Source organism: Oncorhynchus gorbuscha, unplaced genomic scaffold (genome assembly GCF_021184085.1).
Source record: "Oncorhynchus gorbuscha isolate QuinsamMale2020 ecotype Even-year unplaced genomic scaffold, OgorEven_v1.0 Un_scaffold_850, whole genome shotgun sequence".
Classification (NCBI taxonomy): Eukaryota; Metazoa; Chordata; class Actinopteri; order Salmoniformes; family Salmonidae; genus Oncorhynchus; species Oncorhynchus gorbuscha.
This window is the reverse complement of record NW_025745840.1, coordinates 1-20,000: the sequence shown is the minus strand read 5'-3', so window position 1 is coordinate 20,000 and position 20,000 is coordinate 1. Positions and strand designations below refer to the sequence as shown.

Here is a 20,000-nt window from a genome sequence, read left to right as displayed (position 1 = left end):
ACTGCACCAATACTAAGCTAATACTACACTAATACTGCCACAAGACTACACTAATACTGCCACAAGACTACCCAGAGACTACACTAATACTGCCATAAGACTACACTAATACTGCCACAAGACTACACTAATACTGCCACAAGACTACACTAATACTGCCATAGGACTACACTAATACTGCCACAGGACTACACTAATACTGCCACAAGACAACACTAATACTGCCACAAGACTACACTAATACTGCACCAATACTAAGCTAATACTACACTAATACTGCCACAAGACTACACTAATACTGCCACAAGACTACCCAGAGACTACACTAATACTGCCATAAGACTACACCAATACTGCACCAATACTAAGCTAATGCTACACTAATACCAAATATTTAACCATTTAGTCCCGTGAACCTTGTTAAGATTGTCTGTGTCTCTTTAGGGCCCCTCAGGACCAACCGGTGGCCAGGGGCCGATGGGGCAGTCAGGAGTTCCTGTGAGTCTGTTCTACATCCACATACCTGTAATGTTTCTCTCGTCTAAAGGATTCATTTTTAAGATTGAAAGTAACCCTCTCCCTCTCCTCCCCTTTCCCTCCCCTTCTCCCCCTCTGCCCCTCCTCCCCCCTCCTCTCTCCCAGGGTGTGGATGGGGAGTCAGGTCCCAGGGGACAGCAGGGAATGTACGGGGCCAAGGGAGACGAGGGTCTCCGGGGTTTCAAGGGCTCCAAAGGACCCATCGGACTACAGGTGAGACACACACACACACACACACACACACACACACACACACACACACACACACACACACACACACACACACACACACACACACACACACACACACACACACACACACACACACACACACAGGTGACACACACACAGGTGACACACACACACCCAAACACACACACAAAACACACACACACACACACACACAGGTGACACACGCCCAAACACCAAACACACAAACACACAAACACACACACACACACACACACACACACACACACACACACACACACACACACACACACACACACACACACACACACACACACACACACACACACACACACACACACACACACACACACACACACACACACACACACACACACACGCACACACGCACACAGACACACACACGCACACACACATACAGGTGAGTGGCCTCAAGTGTCAGGCTTCCAATATTCTCAATATTCTCAGGTGATATTGTCTTGGGTGGTATTGCTGTCGTCATGGTAATTGCCTGCAGTAATTGCCATCCTTACAGCTTTCGTGTGTCGATCAACTGTTTATATACAATTCTAAACGTGAGGTTGTGTGTTCCCTAGGGGATGCCTGGTCTACCAGGAGAGAAGGGGGAGAGCGGACACATCGGCTTGATGGTGAGGTCACATCCTGTCTTTATGACACTGTTTCCTGTCAGCCTACTGATTCAGATACAGAAACTATATAGAGTGGTTTGGAACTAGATAGGTGGATGGAGACTGATTGGTGATTGTGACATCATTAATTCACATAATGAAGCGAGATCTATTAGTGATCTATTGATTGATTACTATACTGACCTGATGGTCTATTGATTGATTACTATACTGACTTGATGGTCTATTGATTGATTACTATACTGACCTGATGGTCTATTGATTGATTACTATACTGACCTGATGGTCTATTGATTGATTACTATACTGACTTGGTCTATTGATTGATTACTATACTGACCTGATGGTCTATTGATTGATTACTATACTGACTTGGTCTATTGATTGATTACTATACTGACCTGATGGTCTATTGATTGATTACTATACTGACCTGATGGTCTATTGATTGATTACTATACTGACTTGGTCTATTGATTGATTACTATACTGACCTGTTGGTCTATTGATTGATTACTATACTGACTTGGTCTATTGATTGATTACTATACTGACCTGATGGTCTATTGATTGATTACTATACTGACCTGATGGTCTATTGATTGATTACTATACTGACTTGGTCTATTGATTGATTACTATACTGACCTGATGGTCTATTGATTGATTACTATACTGACTTGGTCTATTGATTGATTACTATACTGACCTGATGGTCTATTGATTGATTACTATACTGACCTGATGGTCTATTGATTGATTACTATACTGACTTGGTCTATTGATTGATTACTATACTGACCTGTTGGTCTATTGATTGATTACTATACTGACTTGGTCTATTGATTGATTACTATACTGACCTGATGGTCTATTGATTGATTACTATACTGACCTGATGGTCTATTGATTGATTACTATACTGACTTGGTCTATTGATTGATTACTATACTGACCTGATGGTCTATTGATTGATTACTATACTGACTGTGTTTTCCTATCAGGGTCGTCCAGGTCAGTTTGGTCCCAGGGGCCACAAGGGCCTAGTGGGGGACAGGTGAGTACACACACACACACACACACACACACACACACACACACACACACACACACACACACACACACACACACACACACACACACACACACACACACACACACACACACACACACACACACACACACACACACACACACACACACACACACATGCACACCCTGACCTGTCCTCTGTGTGTTGTGCAGGGTGCTCTGGGCAGACCAGGTGGGGCTGGACAACCAGGGGTAAATGGAGAGAAGGTGAGCAGAGACACACTACAGTGGTGTTCACTGGGATATTATGTGTCTGTGGAAGAGAGGGGCTCATGTCATCTATCTCTCTCTTTCTCTTTCTCTCTCTCTCTCTCTCTCTCTCTCTCTCTCTCTCTCTCTCTCTCTCTCTCTCTCTCTCTCTCTCTCTCTTTGTATTTCTCTCTCTCTTTTTTTTTTTTCTCTCTCTCTCTCTCTCTCTCTCTCTCTCTCTCTCTCTCTCTCTCTCTCTCTCTCTCTCTCTCTCAGGGAGGATGGAGAATCGGGAGACCCAGGACCCGTTGGTGTATCAGGAGGCAGCGTAAGTCTGGAATACACTGCCATCAGACACACATAACTGCACCACATATCACACTTTCACAAAAGTCATGAAGACGTGGCTAAAGGTCAGTCAGATTTGTGAACATAATCCCTGGCTGCATATTGCAGCTTTCATGTTGTCTGTTGTCTGTAGCTTGTGAGGTGTGAAATCACTCTGTCCCCCACCCCTCTCTCTGTCCCCCACCCCTCTCTCTGTCCCCCACCCCTCTCTCTGTCCCCCACCCCTATCTCTGTCCCCCACCCCCTCTCTGTCCCCCACCCCCCTCTCTCTGTCCCCCACCCCTCTCTCTGTCCCCCCCCCTCTCTCTGTCCCCCACCCCTCTCTCTGTCCCGCAACCCATCTCTGTCCCCCACCCCCCTCTCTGTCCCCCACCCTCTCTCTGTCCCCCCACCCCTCTCTCTGTCCCCCACCCCTCTCTCTGTCCCCCATCCCTCTCTCTGTCCCCCATCCCTCTCTCTGTTCCCCATCCCTCTCCCTCTCTCTGTTCCCCACCCTCTCTCTGTCCCCCACCCCCTCTCTGTTCCCCCCCTCTCTATGTCCCCCACCCCTCTCTCTGTCCCCCACCCCTCTCTCTGTCCCCCATCCCTCTGTCCCCCACCCTCTCTGTCCCCCCCTCTCTCTGTCCCCCACCCCTCTCTCTGTCCCCCACCCTCTCTCTGTTCCCCCTCTCTCTGTCCCCCACCCCCGCTCTCTGTCCCCCACCCTCTCTCTGTTCCCCCTCTCTCTGTCCCCCAACCCCCTCTCTGTCCCCCACCCCCTCTCTGTTCCCCCCCTCTCTCTGTCCCCCACCCCCTCTCTGTCCCCCCCCCTCTCTCTGTTCCCCCCCTCTCTCTGTCCCCCACCCCTCTCTCTGTCCCCCACCCTCTCTCTGTCCCCCACCCCTCTCGCTGTCCCCCCCTCTCTCTGTCCCCCACCCCTCTCTGTCCCCCACCCCTCTCTCTGTTCCCCCTCTCTCTGTCCCCCACCCCTCTCTCTGTCCCCCACCCGTCTCTCTGTCCCCCATCCCTCTCTCTGTCCCCCATCCCCTCTCTGTTCCCCATCCCTCTCCCTCTCTCTGTTCCCCACCCCTCTCTCTGTCCCCCACCCTCTCTCTGTTCCCCCCTCTCTATGTCCCCCACCCCTCTCTCTGTCCCCCACCCCTCTCTCTGTCCCCCATCCCTCTGTCCCCCACCCCTCTCTGTTCCCCCTCTCTCTGTCCCCCACCCCTCTCTCTGTCCCCCACCCCTCTCTCTGTTCCCCCCTCTCTCTGTCCCCCACCCCGCTCTCTGTCCCCCACCCCTCTCTCTGTTCCCCCTCTCTCTGTCCCCCAACCCCCCTCTCTGTCCCCCACCCTCTCTCTGTTCCCCCTCTCTCTGTCCCCACCCCTCTCTCTGTTCCCTCTCTCTGTCCCCCACCCCTCTCTCTGTCCCCCACCCTCTCTCTGTCCCCCACCCCTCTCGCTGTCCCCCCCCTCTCTCTGTCCCCCACCCCTCTCTCTGTCCCCCACCCCTCTCTGTTCCCCCTCTCTCTGTCCCCCACCCCTCTCTCTGTCCCCCACCCCTCTCTGTCCCCCATCCCTCTGTCCCCCCCCCTCTCTCTGTTCCCCCTCTCTCTGTCCCCCACCCTCTCTCTGTCCCCCCACCCCTCTCTCTGTTCCCCTCTCTCTGTCCCCCACCCCGCTCTCTGTCCCCCACCCCTCTCTCTGTTCCCCCTCTCTCTGTCCCCAACCCTCTCTCTGTCCCCCACCCCCTCTCTCTGTTCCCCCCTCTCTGTCCCCCACCCTCTCTCTGTCCCCCACCCCTCTCTCTGTTCCCCCCTCTCTCTGTCCCCCACCCCTCTATCTGTCCCCCACCCCCTCTCTCTGTCCCCCACCCCTCTCGCTGTCCCCCCCCCCTCTCTCTGTCCCCCACCCCTCTCTCTGTCCCCCACCCCCTCTCTCTGTTCCCCCTCTCTCTGTCCCCCACCCCCTCTCTCTGTCCCCCACCCGTCTCTCTACCCCCCCTCTCTGCCCCCTTTCTCCACCCCAGGGGGATATAGGTGACCAGGGGGAGAAGGGGGACTCAGGTCTCTCTGGAGCAGCAGGGCCCCCAGGAGCCAGAGGTCCCCAGGAGAGGATGGGTCCAAGGGAAACTCTGTGAGTTACATATGAACACTGTACATCTCACATAATACACACTCACCCTTTCATAATAATCCTTTCTGTCCTTTTCTCTCTCTCTCTCGCTTCCCTCCCCCTCCTCCTCTCTCTCGCCTCAGGGTCCGATTGGTTTCCCAGGAGACTCAGGACAGCCAGGGAGGCAGGACCCAACGTGAGTGTTCCATTCTTCTCCCCACTGTTCCCCACTACTGAACATACCACCTCTATTACAGGGCAAGTTAAGTCTCTCTTTCTCTCTCTCTCTCTCTCTCTCTCTCTCTCTCTCTCTCTCTCTCTCTCTCTCTCTCTCTCTCTCTCTCTCTCTCTCTCCCTCCCCCCCTCTCTCTCGGTCTGCTCTCTCTGTCTCTGTCTCTGTCTCTGTCTCTGTCTCTGTCTCTGTCTCTGTCTCTCTCTGTTTCTCTCTCTCTCTGTCTACAGGGGGAGGATGGAGGTCCTGGATCCAAGGGAGATGGTGGAGATCCAGGGAAATCAGTGAGTGTTTCATATGTCTGGTATATCATCTGTATAAGTGTATATGTGCAGGTTCAGACAGCGTTCCAACCCACACAGATCCATTAAATCAGTTCCATCTGTGACCAACCTCCCAGAGAGATGGACTTTGTTGAAGTCTCCTGCATCATTGTCTCGTTGTTCAGACGTTTCAGGTGTTTTCTACAACTTGTTTTCATTGTTGTTTTCTGTAGGGTCCACCAGGAGCATCAGGGGAACCCGGGCCCTCAGGACCACCGGGACGCAGGGTGAGAGAGAGAGAGAGTGTCACTGTGTGTTCGTTAGTTCATATGTAATTGTCAATATCTTAAATATTCCTATATTTCCCTGTTAGGGTCACCTGGGTAAAGAAGGGAAGCAGGGGAAAGCGGGGATGAAAGGAGGGAAGGGATCTCCAGGGTTGGAGGGTCTCCTGGGGAAGACAGGACCGGTGGGAGCCCAGGGACATTCTGGTAAACCAGGTCCTAGTGGTCTCAGAGGGATCCCTGGCCCAGCGGTGAGCACACACACACACACACACACTCGGACCCCTGACCTGTCAACTCATGACCGCACAACCTCATATGCCAGATGTACTTATACTGAGAATGTAAAACTGACCAACTTCATCAATGACAATACAGTTAAAATAAAACAATTAATGTCTGTCTGTCTGTCTGTCTGTGTCTCTCTCTGTCTTTCTCTCTGTCTCTCTCTCTCTCTCTCTGTCTCTGTCTCTCTGTCTGTCTCTCTGTCTCTCTCTCTGTCTCTCTCTCTCTGTCTGTCTCTCTGTCTCTCTCTCTCTGTCTCTCTCTCTGTCTGTCTGTCTGTCTCTCTCTCTCTGTCTGTCTGACTCTCTCTCTCTCCCTACCCCTGCTTTCTCTCCTTATCTCTCTCTCTCTTCTTCTCTCTCTCTAACCTCTCTCTCTCTACCCCCCCTTCTCTCTGTCTGTCTGTCTGTCTGTCTGTCTGTCTGTCTGTCTGTCTGTCTGTCTGTCTGTCTGTCTGTCTGTCTGTCTGTCTGTCTGTCTGTCTGTCTGTCTGTCTGTCTGTCTGTCTGTCTGTCTGTCTGTCTCTCTCTCTCTCTCTCTCTCTCTCTCTCTCTCTCTCTCTCTCTCTCTCTCTCTCTCTCTCTCTCTCTCTCTCTCTCAGGGGGAACTCTTAAATCTCCCTCCCTCTCTCTCTCTCTCTCTCTCTCTCTCTCTCTCTCTCTCTCTCTCTCTCTCTCTCTCTCTCTCTCTCTCTCTCTCTCTCTCTCTCTCTCTCTCTCTCTCTCTCTCTCTCTCAGGGGGAACAAGGTTTAAATGGACCACCAGGCGTAACAGGACCACCAGGACCCATGGTAAAACAGTCTACACCTTTATCATCCATCTCTCCATCCTTCCATCCCACTCCATCCGTTGTCCCTTTCTCTACAGTCTACTGCCCTATCTCAGTCACTACTATAGACCCATACATCCTGTATCAGTCTACAGCCCTATATCAGTCACTACTATAGACCCACACATCCTGTATCAGTCTACAGCCCTATCTCAGTCACTACTATAGACCCATACATCCTGTATCAGTCTACAGCCCTATCTCAGTCACTACTATAGACCCATACATCCTGTATCAGTCTACAGCCCTATCTCAGTCACTACTATAGACCCATACATCCTGTATCAGTCTACAGCCCTATCTCAGTCACTACTATAGACCCATAAATCCTGTATCAGTCTCTACAAACACAAGTTATTGTTTACTAAGTTTACTAAGGCTGGTTTACTAAGGTCGGTTTACTAAGGCTGGTTTACTAAGGCTAGTTTACTAAGGCTAGTTTACTAAGGTCGGTTTACTAAGGCTGGTTTACTAAGGCTAGTTTACTAAGGCTGGTTTACTAAGGCTAGTTTACTAAGGCTAGTTTACTAAGGCTGGTTTACTAAGGCTAGTTTACTAAGGCTAGTTTACTAAGGCTGGTTTACTAAGGCTAGTTTACTAAGGCTGGTTTACTAAGGTCGGTTTACTAAGGCTAGTTTACTAAGGCTGGTTTACTAAGGCTGGTTTACTAAGGTCGGTTTACTAAGGCTGGTTTACTAAGGCTAGTTTACTAAGGCTGGTTTACTAAGGTCGGTTTACTAAGGCTAGTTTACTAAGGCTAGTTTACTAAGGCTGGTTTACTTAGGCTAATTTACTAAGACTAGGTTACCGAGGCTAGTTTACCAAGGCTAGTTTACTAAGGCTGGTTTACTAAGGCTGGTTTACTAAGGCTAGTTTACTAAGGCTAGTTTACTAAGGCTGGTTTACTAAGGCTGGTTTACCAAGGCTAGTTTACTAAGGCTGGTTTACTAAGGCTGGTTTACTAAGGCTAGTTTACTAAGGCTGGTTTACTAAGGCTAGTTTACTAAGGCTAGTGTACTCAGGCTAGTTTACTAAGGCTAGTTTACCAAGGCTAGTTTACTAAGGCTGGTTTACTAAGGCTGGTTTACTAAGGCTAGTTTACTAAGGCTTGTTTCCTAAGGCTGATTTACTATGGCTAGTTTACTAAGGCTAGTTTACTAAGGCTCGTTTACTAAGGATAATTTACATGGCTGGTTTATTAAGACTAGTTTACTAAGGCTAGTTTACTAAGGCTGTGTCCCAAATTGCCCTAGATCTATGTACCCTGATCTAAAGTAATGCACTATATAGGGAATAGGAAGACCTATGTGCCCTGGTCTAAAGTATTGCACTATATAGGGAATAGGAAGACCTATGTGCCCTGGTCTAAAGTAGTGCACTATATAGGGAATAGGAATACCTATGTGCCCTGGTCTGAAGTAGTGCACTATATAGGGAACAGGGTAGCATTTGGGACGGAACCCTATGTGACCTTGGAACCCTACGTGACCTTGGAACTCTACTCTGACCTCTAGTTTGAGCTCTAGCTTGAGCTCTTGTCACCTTTGCCCTCTGTCCTCTTTCCCACAGGGTCCTCCAGGACTACCGGGGTTGAAGGGAGATCCAGGCAGGAAAGGAGACAAGGTGACAACACACACACACACACACAGACCCCCCCAGTGCTAACTAAGTGTGTGCTACAGTGAGGGAAAACAGTATTTGATCCCCTGCTGATTTTGTACGTTTGTCCACTGACAAGGTAATGACGAGTCTATAATTTTAATGGAAGGTTTATTTGAACAGTGAGACAGAATAACAACAAAGAATATCCAGAAAAACACAGGTAAAAAAATGTTATACATTGATTTGCATTTTAATGAGGGAAATAAGTATTTGACCCCCTCTCAATCAGAAAGGTTTCTGGCTCCCAGGTGTCTTTTATACAGGTAACAAGCTGAGATTAGGAGCACACTCTTAAAGGCAGTGCTCCTAATCTCAGTTTGTTACCTGTATAAAAGACACCTGTCCACAGAAGCAATCAATCAATCAGATTTCAAATTTTCCACCATGGCCAAGACCAAAGAGCTCTCCAAGGATGTCAGGGACAAGATTATAGACCTACACAAGGCTGGAATGGGCTACAAGACCATCACCAAGCAGCTTGGTGAGAAGGTGACAACAGTTGGTGCGATTATTCGCAAATGGAAGAAACACAAAAGAACTGTCAATCTCCCTCGGCCTGGGGCTCCATGCAAGATCTCACCTCGTGGAGTTGCAATGATCATGAGGAATCAGCCCAGAACTACACGGGAGGATCTTGACAATGATCTCAAGGCAGCTGGGACCATAGTCACCAAGAAAACAATTGGTATCACACTACGCATTGAAGGACTGAGATCCTGTAGTGCCCGCAAGGTCCTCCTGCTCAAGAAAGCACATATACATGCCCGTCTGAAGATTGCCAATGAACATCTGAATGATTCAGAGGACAACTGGGTGAAATTGTTGTGGTCAGATGAGACTAAAATGGAGCTCTTTGGCATCAACTCAACTCGGAGGAGGAATGCTGCCTTTGACCCCAAGAACACCTTCCCCACCGTCAAACATGGAGGTGGAAACATTATGCTTTGGGGGTGTTTTTCTGCTAAGGGGACAGGACAACTTCACCGCATCAAAGGGCCAATGGACGGGGCCATGTACCATCAAATCTTGGTTGATGCTCAGCCAGGGCATTGATGCTCAGCCAGGGCATTGATGCTCAGCCAGGGCATTGAAAATGGGTCGTGGATGGGTATTCCAGCATGACAATGACCCAAAACACACGGCCAAGGCAACAAAGGAGTGGCTCAAGAAGAAGCACATTAAGGTCCTGGAGTGGCCTAGCCAGTCTCCAGACCTTAATCCCATAGAAAATCTGTGGAGGGAGTTGAAGGTTCGAGTTGCCAAACGTCAGCCCCAAAACCTTAATGACTTGGAGAAGATCTTTTTGTTGATATTCTGTCGCTCACTGTTCAAATAAACCTAACATTAAAATTATAGACGGATCATTTCTTTGTCAGTGGGCAGACGTACAAAATCAGCAGGGATCAAATACTATTTTCCCTCACTGCATGTGTGTAGGGTCATCACACATAACCCCCCCCCAAGTGCTATCTAAGTGTGTGTTATGTGCGTAGGGTCATGGAGGTCTGATTGGGCTGATAGGCCCTCCAGGAGAGTTTGGAGAGAAGGAGACAGAGGATTTCCAGGGAACCAGGGTCTACTGGGACCCAAAGGAGACGAGGTGACACACACACACACACACGTCAATCCAAGGCTCTTGGTCTGATACATACTGTGTTTGCCCTTTCAACTGAATCCTGGACCGTGTCTAGCAAAGTTACTTATGGTGGTTGCAAACCACCTGCATCACACACAGGTACATGTTGTTGCATTGACAGGGTGTTTGTTGTTTCAGGGTCTGGTTGGTCTAGCAGGTCCTAATGGTCCTCCAGGTCTACCTGGTCTCTCTGTGAGTATCACTATCTATTACTATTACTATTATTATTACATTAATATTACTTACTATTAAAATGACTGTCACTTACTATTACTTACTATTACTTGCTTTTACTATCACTATCACCTACTATCACTATTCCTATCACCTACTATCACTATTACTATTACTATCACTATCACTATCACTATTACTATCCCTATCACTATTACTATCACTATCACTATTGCTATTCCTATCACTATTACCTACTATCACTATTACCTACTATCACTATTACCTACTATCACTATTACTATCACTATTACCTACTATCACTATTACTATCACTATTGCTATTCCTATCACTATTGCTATTACTATTACTATCACTATCACTATTCCTATCACTATCACTATTGCTATTACTATTACTATCACTATCACTATCACTATTCCTATCACTATTGCTATTCCTATCACTATTACTATCACTATTCCTATCACTATTACTATCACTATTCCTATCACTATTACTATCACTATTACTATCAATATTACTATTCCTATCACTATTGCTATCACTATCATTATTGCTATTCCTATCACTATTACCATTCCTATCACTATTACTGTTACTATTGCTATTCCTATCACTATTGCTATCACTATCATTATTGCTATTCCTATCACTATCACTATCACTATTACTATTACTATTGCTATTCCTATCACTATTACCATTCCTATCACTATCACTGTTACTATTGCTATTCCTATCACTATTACTATTGCTATCACTATTACTATCACTATTCCTATTCCTATCACTATTCCTATCACTATTACTATCACTATTGCTATCGCTATTCCTATCACTATTACTATCACTATTGCTATCACTATTACTATCACTATTGCTATTCCTATCACTATTGCTATTCCTATCACTATTCCTATCACTATTACTATTGCTATCACTATTACTATTCCTATCACGATTACTATCACTATTCCTGTCACTATTACTATTCATATCACTATTACTATTCCTATCACTATTACTATCACTATTACTATTCCTATCACTATTCCTATCACTATTACTATCACTATTGCTATCGCTATTCCTATCACTATTACTATCACTATTGCTATCACTATTACTATCACTATTGCTATTCCTATCACTATTGCTATTCCTATCACTATTCCTATCACTATTACTATTGCTATCACTATTACTATTCCTATCACGATTACTATCACTATTCCTGTCACTATTACTATTCATATCACTATTACTATTCCTATCACTATTACTATCACTATTACTATCACTATTACTATTCCTATCACTATTACTATCACTATTGCTATCGCTATTCCTATCACTATCACTATTCCTATCACTATTACTATCACTATTACTATCACTATTCCTATCACTATTCCTATCACTATTACTATTCCTATCACTATTACTATCACTATTACTATTCCTATCACTATTCCTATCACTTTTGCTATCACTATTACTATTCCTATCACTATTCCTATCACTATTCCTATCACTATTACTATCACTATTACTATCACTATTACTATCACTATTGCTATCACTATCACTATTCCTATCACTTTTGCTATCACTATTACTATTCCTATCACTATTACTATCACTATTCCTATCACTATTACTATCACTATTCCTATCACTATTCCTATCACTATTACTATTCCTATCACTATTACTATCACTATTACTATTACTATTCCTATCACTATTACTATCACTATTCCTATCACTTTTGCTATCACTATTACTATTCCTATCACTATTCCTATCACTATTCCTATCACTATTACTATCACTATTACTATCACTATTGCTATCACGATTACTATCACTATTCCTATCACTATTCCTATCACTATTACTATCACTATTGCTATCACTATTCCTATCACTATTACTATCACTATTACTATTCCTATCACTATTCCTATCACTATTACTGTCACTATTGCTATCACGATTACTATCACTATTCCTATCACTGTTCCTATCACTATTACTATCACTATTCCTATCACTATTACTATCACTATTGCTATTCCTATCACTATTACTATCACTATTACTATCACTATTCCTATCACTATTCCTATCACTATTACTATCACTATTGCTATCACTATTCCTATCACTATTACTATCACTATTACTATTCCTATCACTATTACTATTCCTATCACTATTGCTATCACTATTACTATCACTATTACTATTACTATCACTATTACTATTCCTATCACTATTACTATTCCTATCACTATTGCTATTGCTATCAATATTGCTATCACTATTACTATTCCTATCATGGTTACTGAAAGGATCTCTTTATTGGCATGACGTAACAATATAACTATTGCCAAAGCTTACTTTGGATATTTACAACATGAAAATAATAAGAACAACATTGTCAACAGGACAACAGTAACCAAGGGTCAAAATAACCAACACATTGAACAATAACAATAAGCATACAGTAGAGGACATGTGCAGGTTGATTGGTCTGTCAGACTCTGTCCCTTATCTTATGGCAGGCAGCAATGTAGTGCGCTGCCAACCCACAGCTCTCTGCGCCTACTAATAAGGTTGTCAAATTTGGGGAAATGACACTCTTTAATTGTTTTATATTTTTGACATTTTGTCAGGAAATGCAGCTCTGTCTCAGGTTCTGCTGATGTGCAGTGGTTGCACGGCCTTTCCGCCACAGGGAGCCAGGTTTTCCTGTGTCTACCCTTCTCAATGGAAAGGCTGTGCTCACTGAGCCTGTACTTTGTCAAGGTTTTTCTAAGGTTTTGATCAGTGACCATTGTCAAATAATTTGCTTCTCTCCCTCTCTCCTCTCTCTCTCTCTCTCTCTCTCTCTCTCTCTCTCTCTCTCTCTCTCTCTCTCTCTCTCTCTCTCTCTCTCTCTGTCTCTCTCTGTCCCTCTCTGTCTCTCTCTGTCTCTCTCTGTCTCTCTCTCTCTCTCTCTCTCTCTCTCTCTCTCTCTCTCTCTCTCTCTCTCTCTCTCTCTCTCTCTCTCTCTCTCTCTCTCAGGGTAGAGTAGGACAGAAGGGTTCTAAAGGGAATCAGGGTCCCATTGGTGCTATCGGAGATACAGGTCCTGCTGGCCCTCCTGGACCTCCTGTGAGTTCCACCAAGTACATCTGCTTAGAACCTTAGAATTTCACCTAGAACCTCCACATATTACCATAGAGCCACACCAAGAACCACTGCATAGAACCTCCACAAATAACCTCCAAATAGAACCTTTGGAACAGCACCTAGAACCTTCACATAGAACCTCCATCAGAACCTCAGAAGATCACATGAAACCTTTACATAGAACCTTAGAACCTCATTTAGAAATGCCTCTCCTCCTCTCAGGGTCTCCCTGCGGTGGGTCTTCAGTCTCTCCCGGTGCAGGAGAGAGGAAGGAGGAGGAGGCAACACTCTCCCTTTGACGGGGCCGCTCTGGAAGACGAAGAAGAGCAAGAGGGGATGGAGGGAAGGGAGGAGGGAGAGGAGGAGAGGATGCAGGCAGACCAGGCAGGGCAGGAGGAGGAGAAAGAGATGGAGGAGGTGTTTGCTTCTCTCTCTTCTATGAGGACGGAGGTAGAGGGTCTGAGGACCCCCCTGGGGACCTACCAGTATCCAGCCCGAACCTGCAAGGAGCTACAGCTGTTGTTCCCAAAGTACACTGATGGTACATATCTATCTATCTATCTATCTATCTGTATCTATCTATCTATCTATCTATACATCTATCTATCTATACATCTATATATCTATCTATACATCTATCTATCTATCTATCTATCTATCTATCTATCTATCTATCTATCTATCTATCTATCTATCTATCTATCTATATATCTATCTATACATCTATCTATCTATCTATCTATCTATCTATCTATCTATCTATCTATCTATCTATCTATCTATCTATCTATCTATCTATATATCTATCTATCTATCTATCTATCTATCTATCTATCTATCTATCTATCTATCTATCTATCTATCTATCTATCTATCTATCTATCTATCTATCTATCTATCTATCTATATATCTATCTATCTATCTATCTATCTATCTATCTATCTACCTATCTATCTATCTATCTATATCTATCTATCTATCTATCTATACATCTATCTATCTATCTATCTATCTATCTATCTATCTATCTATCTATCTATCTATCTATCTATCTATCTATCTATCTATCTATCTATCTATCTATCTATCTATCTATCTATCTATCTATCTATCTATCTATCTATCTATCTATCTATCTATACATCTATCTATCTATCTATACATCTATCTATCTATCTATACATCTATCTATCTATCTATCTATATATCTATCTATCTATCTATCTATCTATCTATCTATCTATCTATCTATCTATCTATCTATCTATCTATCTATCTATCTATCTATCTATCTATCTATCTATCTATCTATCTATCTATCTATCTATCTATCTATCTATCTATCTATCTATCTATACATCTATCTATCTATCTATCTATACATCTATCTATCTATCTATCTATACATCTATCTATCTATCTATCTATCTATCTATCTATCTATCTATCTATCTATCTATCTATCTATCTATCTATCTATCTATCTATCTATCTATCTATCTATCTATCTATCTATCTATCTATCTATCTATCTATCTATCTATACATCTATCTCTCTATCTAATCACCAGAGTTCACTGATGGTACCTACCTCTCAGTATATCTACCTCTGTCTGTCACTACATCAACAATGTACAACCTATATCATCGAATTATCAACAGAGCTTACACACCCTCTCTCTTTCCCACCTCTCTCCACCCCAAATCTACCCCCCCTCCCACGTAGGTGAGTACTGGATAGACCCTAACCAGGGTTGCCATAGAGACTCCTTCAAGGTGTTCTGTAACTTCACGGCCGATGGAGAGACATGTCTGTACCCTGACATGAAGTTCCAGTCGGTGAGTCCACACGATCACTCTCCTCTCCTCCATATGAGCGAGGGACAAATCACTACAGGTAGAGCTGGGTTCAGTATAGTGAGAAGTGATGAATGTACTGTAATGACTGACGTGTCTGCTACAGGTGAAGCTGAGTTCCTGGAAAGGAAGAAACCTGGTACCTGGTACAGCCAGTTCAGGAAAGGAAAGCAGGTACGCAGTGTGTGTGTGTGTGTTTCTTGTGATCCTGCTCTCTCTATGATATATCCCTTTTTCATACTCAACCCTCCCTCCCTCCCCCTCCCTCCCCCTAACCCCCTCCCTGCTCTCTCTATGATATATCCCTTTTTCATACTCAATTCCCTCCCTCCCTCCCCCCCCCTCCCTCCCCTCCCTCCCTCCCCCTAACCCCCTCCCTGCTCTCTCTATGATATATCCCTTTTTCATACCTCAATTCCCTCCCTCCCTCCCCCCTCCCTCCCCCTCCTCCCTCCCCCTAACCCCCTCCCTGCTCTCTCTATGATATATCCCTTTTTTCACACTCAATTCCCTCCCTCCCTCCCCCTCCCCCCCTCCCTCCCTCCCCCTAACCCCCTCCCTGCTCTCTCTATGATATATCCCTTTTTCATACTCAATTCCCTCCCTCCCTCCCTCCGTCCCTCCCTCCCCCCTTAACCCCTCCCTGCTCTCTCTCTGATATATCCCTTTTTCATACTCCCTCAATTCCCTCCCTCCCTCCCTCCGTCCCTCCCTCCCTCCCTCCCTCCTCCTCCCTCCCTCCCTCCCTCCCCCCCTAACCCCTCCCTGCTCTCTCTATGATATATCCCTTTTTCATACTCAATTCCCTCCCTCCCCCCTCTCTCCCTCCCTCTCCAGTTCTCCTATTCCGGTTCAGATGGCAGTCCAGTCCATGTAGTCCAGTTGGTGTTTCTTAAGCTGTTGAGTGCCTCATCCAGACAGACGTTCACCTACCACTGTCAGAACTCAGCCGCCTGGCTCCATACCGCCACCTTCAGCCACCAGCACGCGCTGCGCTTCAGAGGAGCAGTGGAGAGGAGCTCACGCACCAGGACACACACTACATCACAGCACTGCACGATGGCTGCCAGGTAACCGACACACTGCTGCCAGGTAACAGTCACACTGCTGCCAGGTAACAGACACACTGCTGCCAGGTAACAGACACACTGCTGCCAGGTAACAGACACACTGCTGCCAGGTAAGAGACACACTACATCACAGCACTGCACAACGGCTGCAGGGTAACAAACACTGTTACCAAACTAAACAATCTTTAACAACACGGAGACAGCACCTGCATTAACATGACCAAGAACAACAGCCACACTGTTGACACAACCTGTCCTAAAGCCACCACTATCACACTATCACCAAAACACTGTTGATACAACCTGTCCTAATGCCACCACTATCACCACAACACTGTTGACACAACCTGTCCTAAAGCCATCACTATCACACTATCACCAAAACACTGTTGATACAACCTGTCCTAACGCCACCACTATCACCAAAACACTGTTGATACAACCTGTCCTAAAGCCACCACTATCACCAAAACACTGTTGATACAACCTGTCCTAAAGCCACCACTATCACCACAACACTGTTGACACAACCTGTCCTAACGCCACCACTATCACCAAAACACTGTTGATACAACCTGTCCTAAAGCCACCACTATCACCAAAACACTGTTGATACAACCTGTCCTAACGCCACCACTATCACCAAAACACTGTTGATACAACCTGTCCTAATGCCACCACTATCACACTATCACCAAAACACTGTTGATATAACCTGTCCTAACGCCACCACTATCACTAAAACACTGTTGATACAACCTGTCCTAAAGCCATCACTATCACACTATCACCAAAACACTGTTGATACAACCTGTCCTAATGCCACCACTATCACCACAACACTGTTGATACAACCTGTCCTAACACCACCACTATCACACTATCACTAAAACACTGTTGATACAACCTGTCCTAACGCCACCACTATCACACTATCACCAAAACACTGTTGATACAACCTGTCCTAACTCCACCACTATCACCACAACACTGTTGATACAACCTGTCCTAACGCCACCACTATCACACTATCACTAAAACACTGTTGATACAACCTGTCCTAAAGCCACCACTATCACCACAACACTGTTGACACAACCTGTCCTAACGCCACCACTATCACCAAAACACTGTTGATACAACCTGTCCTAATGCCACCACTATCACACTATCACCAAAACACTGTTGATACAACCTGTCCTAACGCCACCACTATCACACTATCACTAAAACACTGTTGATATAACCTGTCCTAACTCCACCACTATCACCAAAACACTGTTGATACAACCTGTCCTAACGCCACCACTATCACACTATCACCAAAACACTGTTGATACAACCTGTCCTAATGCCACCACTATCACCACAACACTGTTGATACAACCCGTCCTAAAGCCACCACTATCACCACAACACTGTTGATACAACCTGTCCTAACTCCACCACTATCACCAAAACACTGTTGATACAACCTGTCCTAAAGCCACCACTATCACCACAACACTGTTGATACAACCTGTCCTAACTCCACCACTATCACCAAAACACTGTTGATACAACCTGTCCTAACGCCACCACTATCACACTATCACTAAAACACTGTTGATATAACCTGTCCTAACTCCACCACTATCACCAAAACACTGTTGATACAACCTGTCCTAACGCCACCACTATCACACTATCACCAAAACACTGTTGATACAACCTGTCCTAATGCCACCACTATCACCACAACACTGTTCACACAACCTGTCCTAAAGCCACCACAATCACAGAGACCACCAAAGACCAAAGGTTATAAATCAGAATATCATTGAAAATAAGAATATAATCAAAGAATATCATTGTAATATTATTGAAAATATGAAATTATTATGATATTTTTTAATATAATCTTTGAGCCGCCTAACATGTTGATGACATGTGTTCCTCCATCTCTCCCTGTAGTCTGGTTCAGGTCAGGAACACACACACACACACACACACACACACACACACACACACACACACACACACACACACACACACACACACACACACACACACACACACACACACACTACACACACACTACACACACACACACACTACACACACACACACACACACACACACACACACACACACACACACACACACACACACACACACACACACACACACACACACACACACTAGCACACTACACACACACACACTACACACTACACACACACACACACACACACACACACACACACACACACACACACACACACACACACACACACACACACACACACACACACACACACACACTACACACACTACACACACACACACACACACACACACACACACACACACACACACACACACACACACACACACACACACACACACACACACACACACACACTACACACACACACCACACACTACACACACACAGTAGTAGAAGTGTAATATCTAATGATGTGCTCCTCCATCTCTCCTGTAGTCTGCTTCAGGTCAGGAGAGGACGGGTGTTAGAGTTTGATGCCCCTGGTCAGACTCTCCCCTCATCGATGTCTCTGTCTCCGACTTCGGACACAACCAGAAGTTTGGCTTCCAACTGGGTCCCGTCTGCTTCAACGGTTAACGGCAGCCCTCCACAGCCGGTAACTGGGATGAGACTGGCCGGTAACAGGGTTGAGATCCACGGACATTTTACAGGGGAAACCAGGAGACTGACTGATGCCGCCAGAGAGATATTTATATAGCTTTACACCCAGCACTCATCCATTCATACTAACAAACACTCATCCATTCATACTAAAAACACTCATCCATTCATACTAACAAACACTCATCCAATCCTTAATTCCTACTAACAGACACTCATCCATTCATTCATACTAACAAACACTCATCCAATCATTAATTCCTACTAACAAACACTCATTCACTCATCCATTCATACTTTCCTACTAACAGACACTCGTTCACTCATCCATTCATACTTACAGACATTCATTCATTAATTAATCGATTCATCCATTCATACTGAGACATTCACCTATTAATCCATTCATACTTAGACATTCACCCATTCATCCATTCATACTTAGACATTCACCCATTAATCCATTCATACTAGCAGCCTGGTAATGGGGTTGAGATCCACAGACATTTACACAGGGAAAACCAAGAGACTGACTGATGCCAGAGATATTTATATAGCTTTACACCAGGACTCATCCATTCATGCTAACAGACACTCATCCATTTGTCATTCATTCATACTTACAGATTCACTCATACATCCATTCATTACTTACAGACACTCATTCACCCATTCATTCATACTTACAGACACTCATTCATCCATTCATACTTACAGATCCATTCTCATTCAT

The 20,000-nt window shown here is 45.1% G+C and overlaps 1 pseudogene; it reads left to right on the top strand.

Annotated features, from left to right (window-relative positions):
• LOC124020541 overlaps nt 1–19,243 on the top strand; it is an 87,680-nt pseudogene extending 68,437 nt beyond the window's left edge.
• Nucleotides 19,244–20,000: the final 757 nt, after the last annotated feature.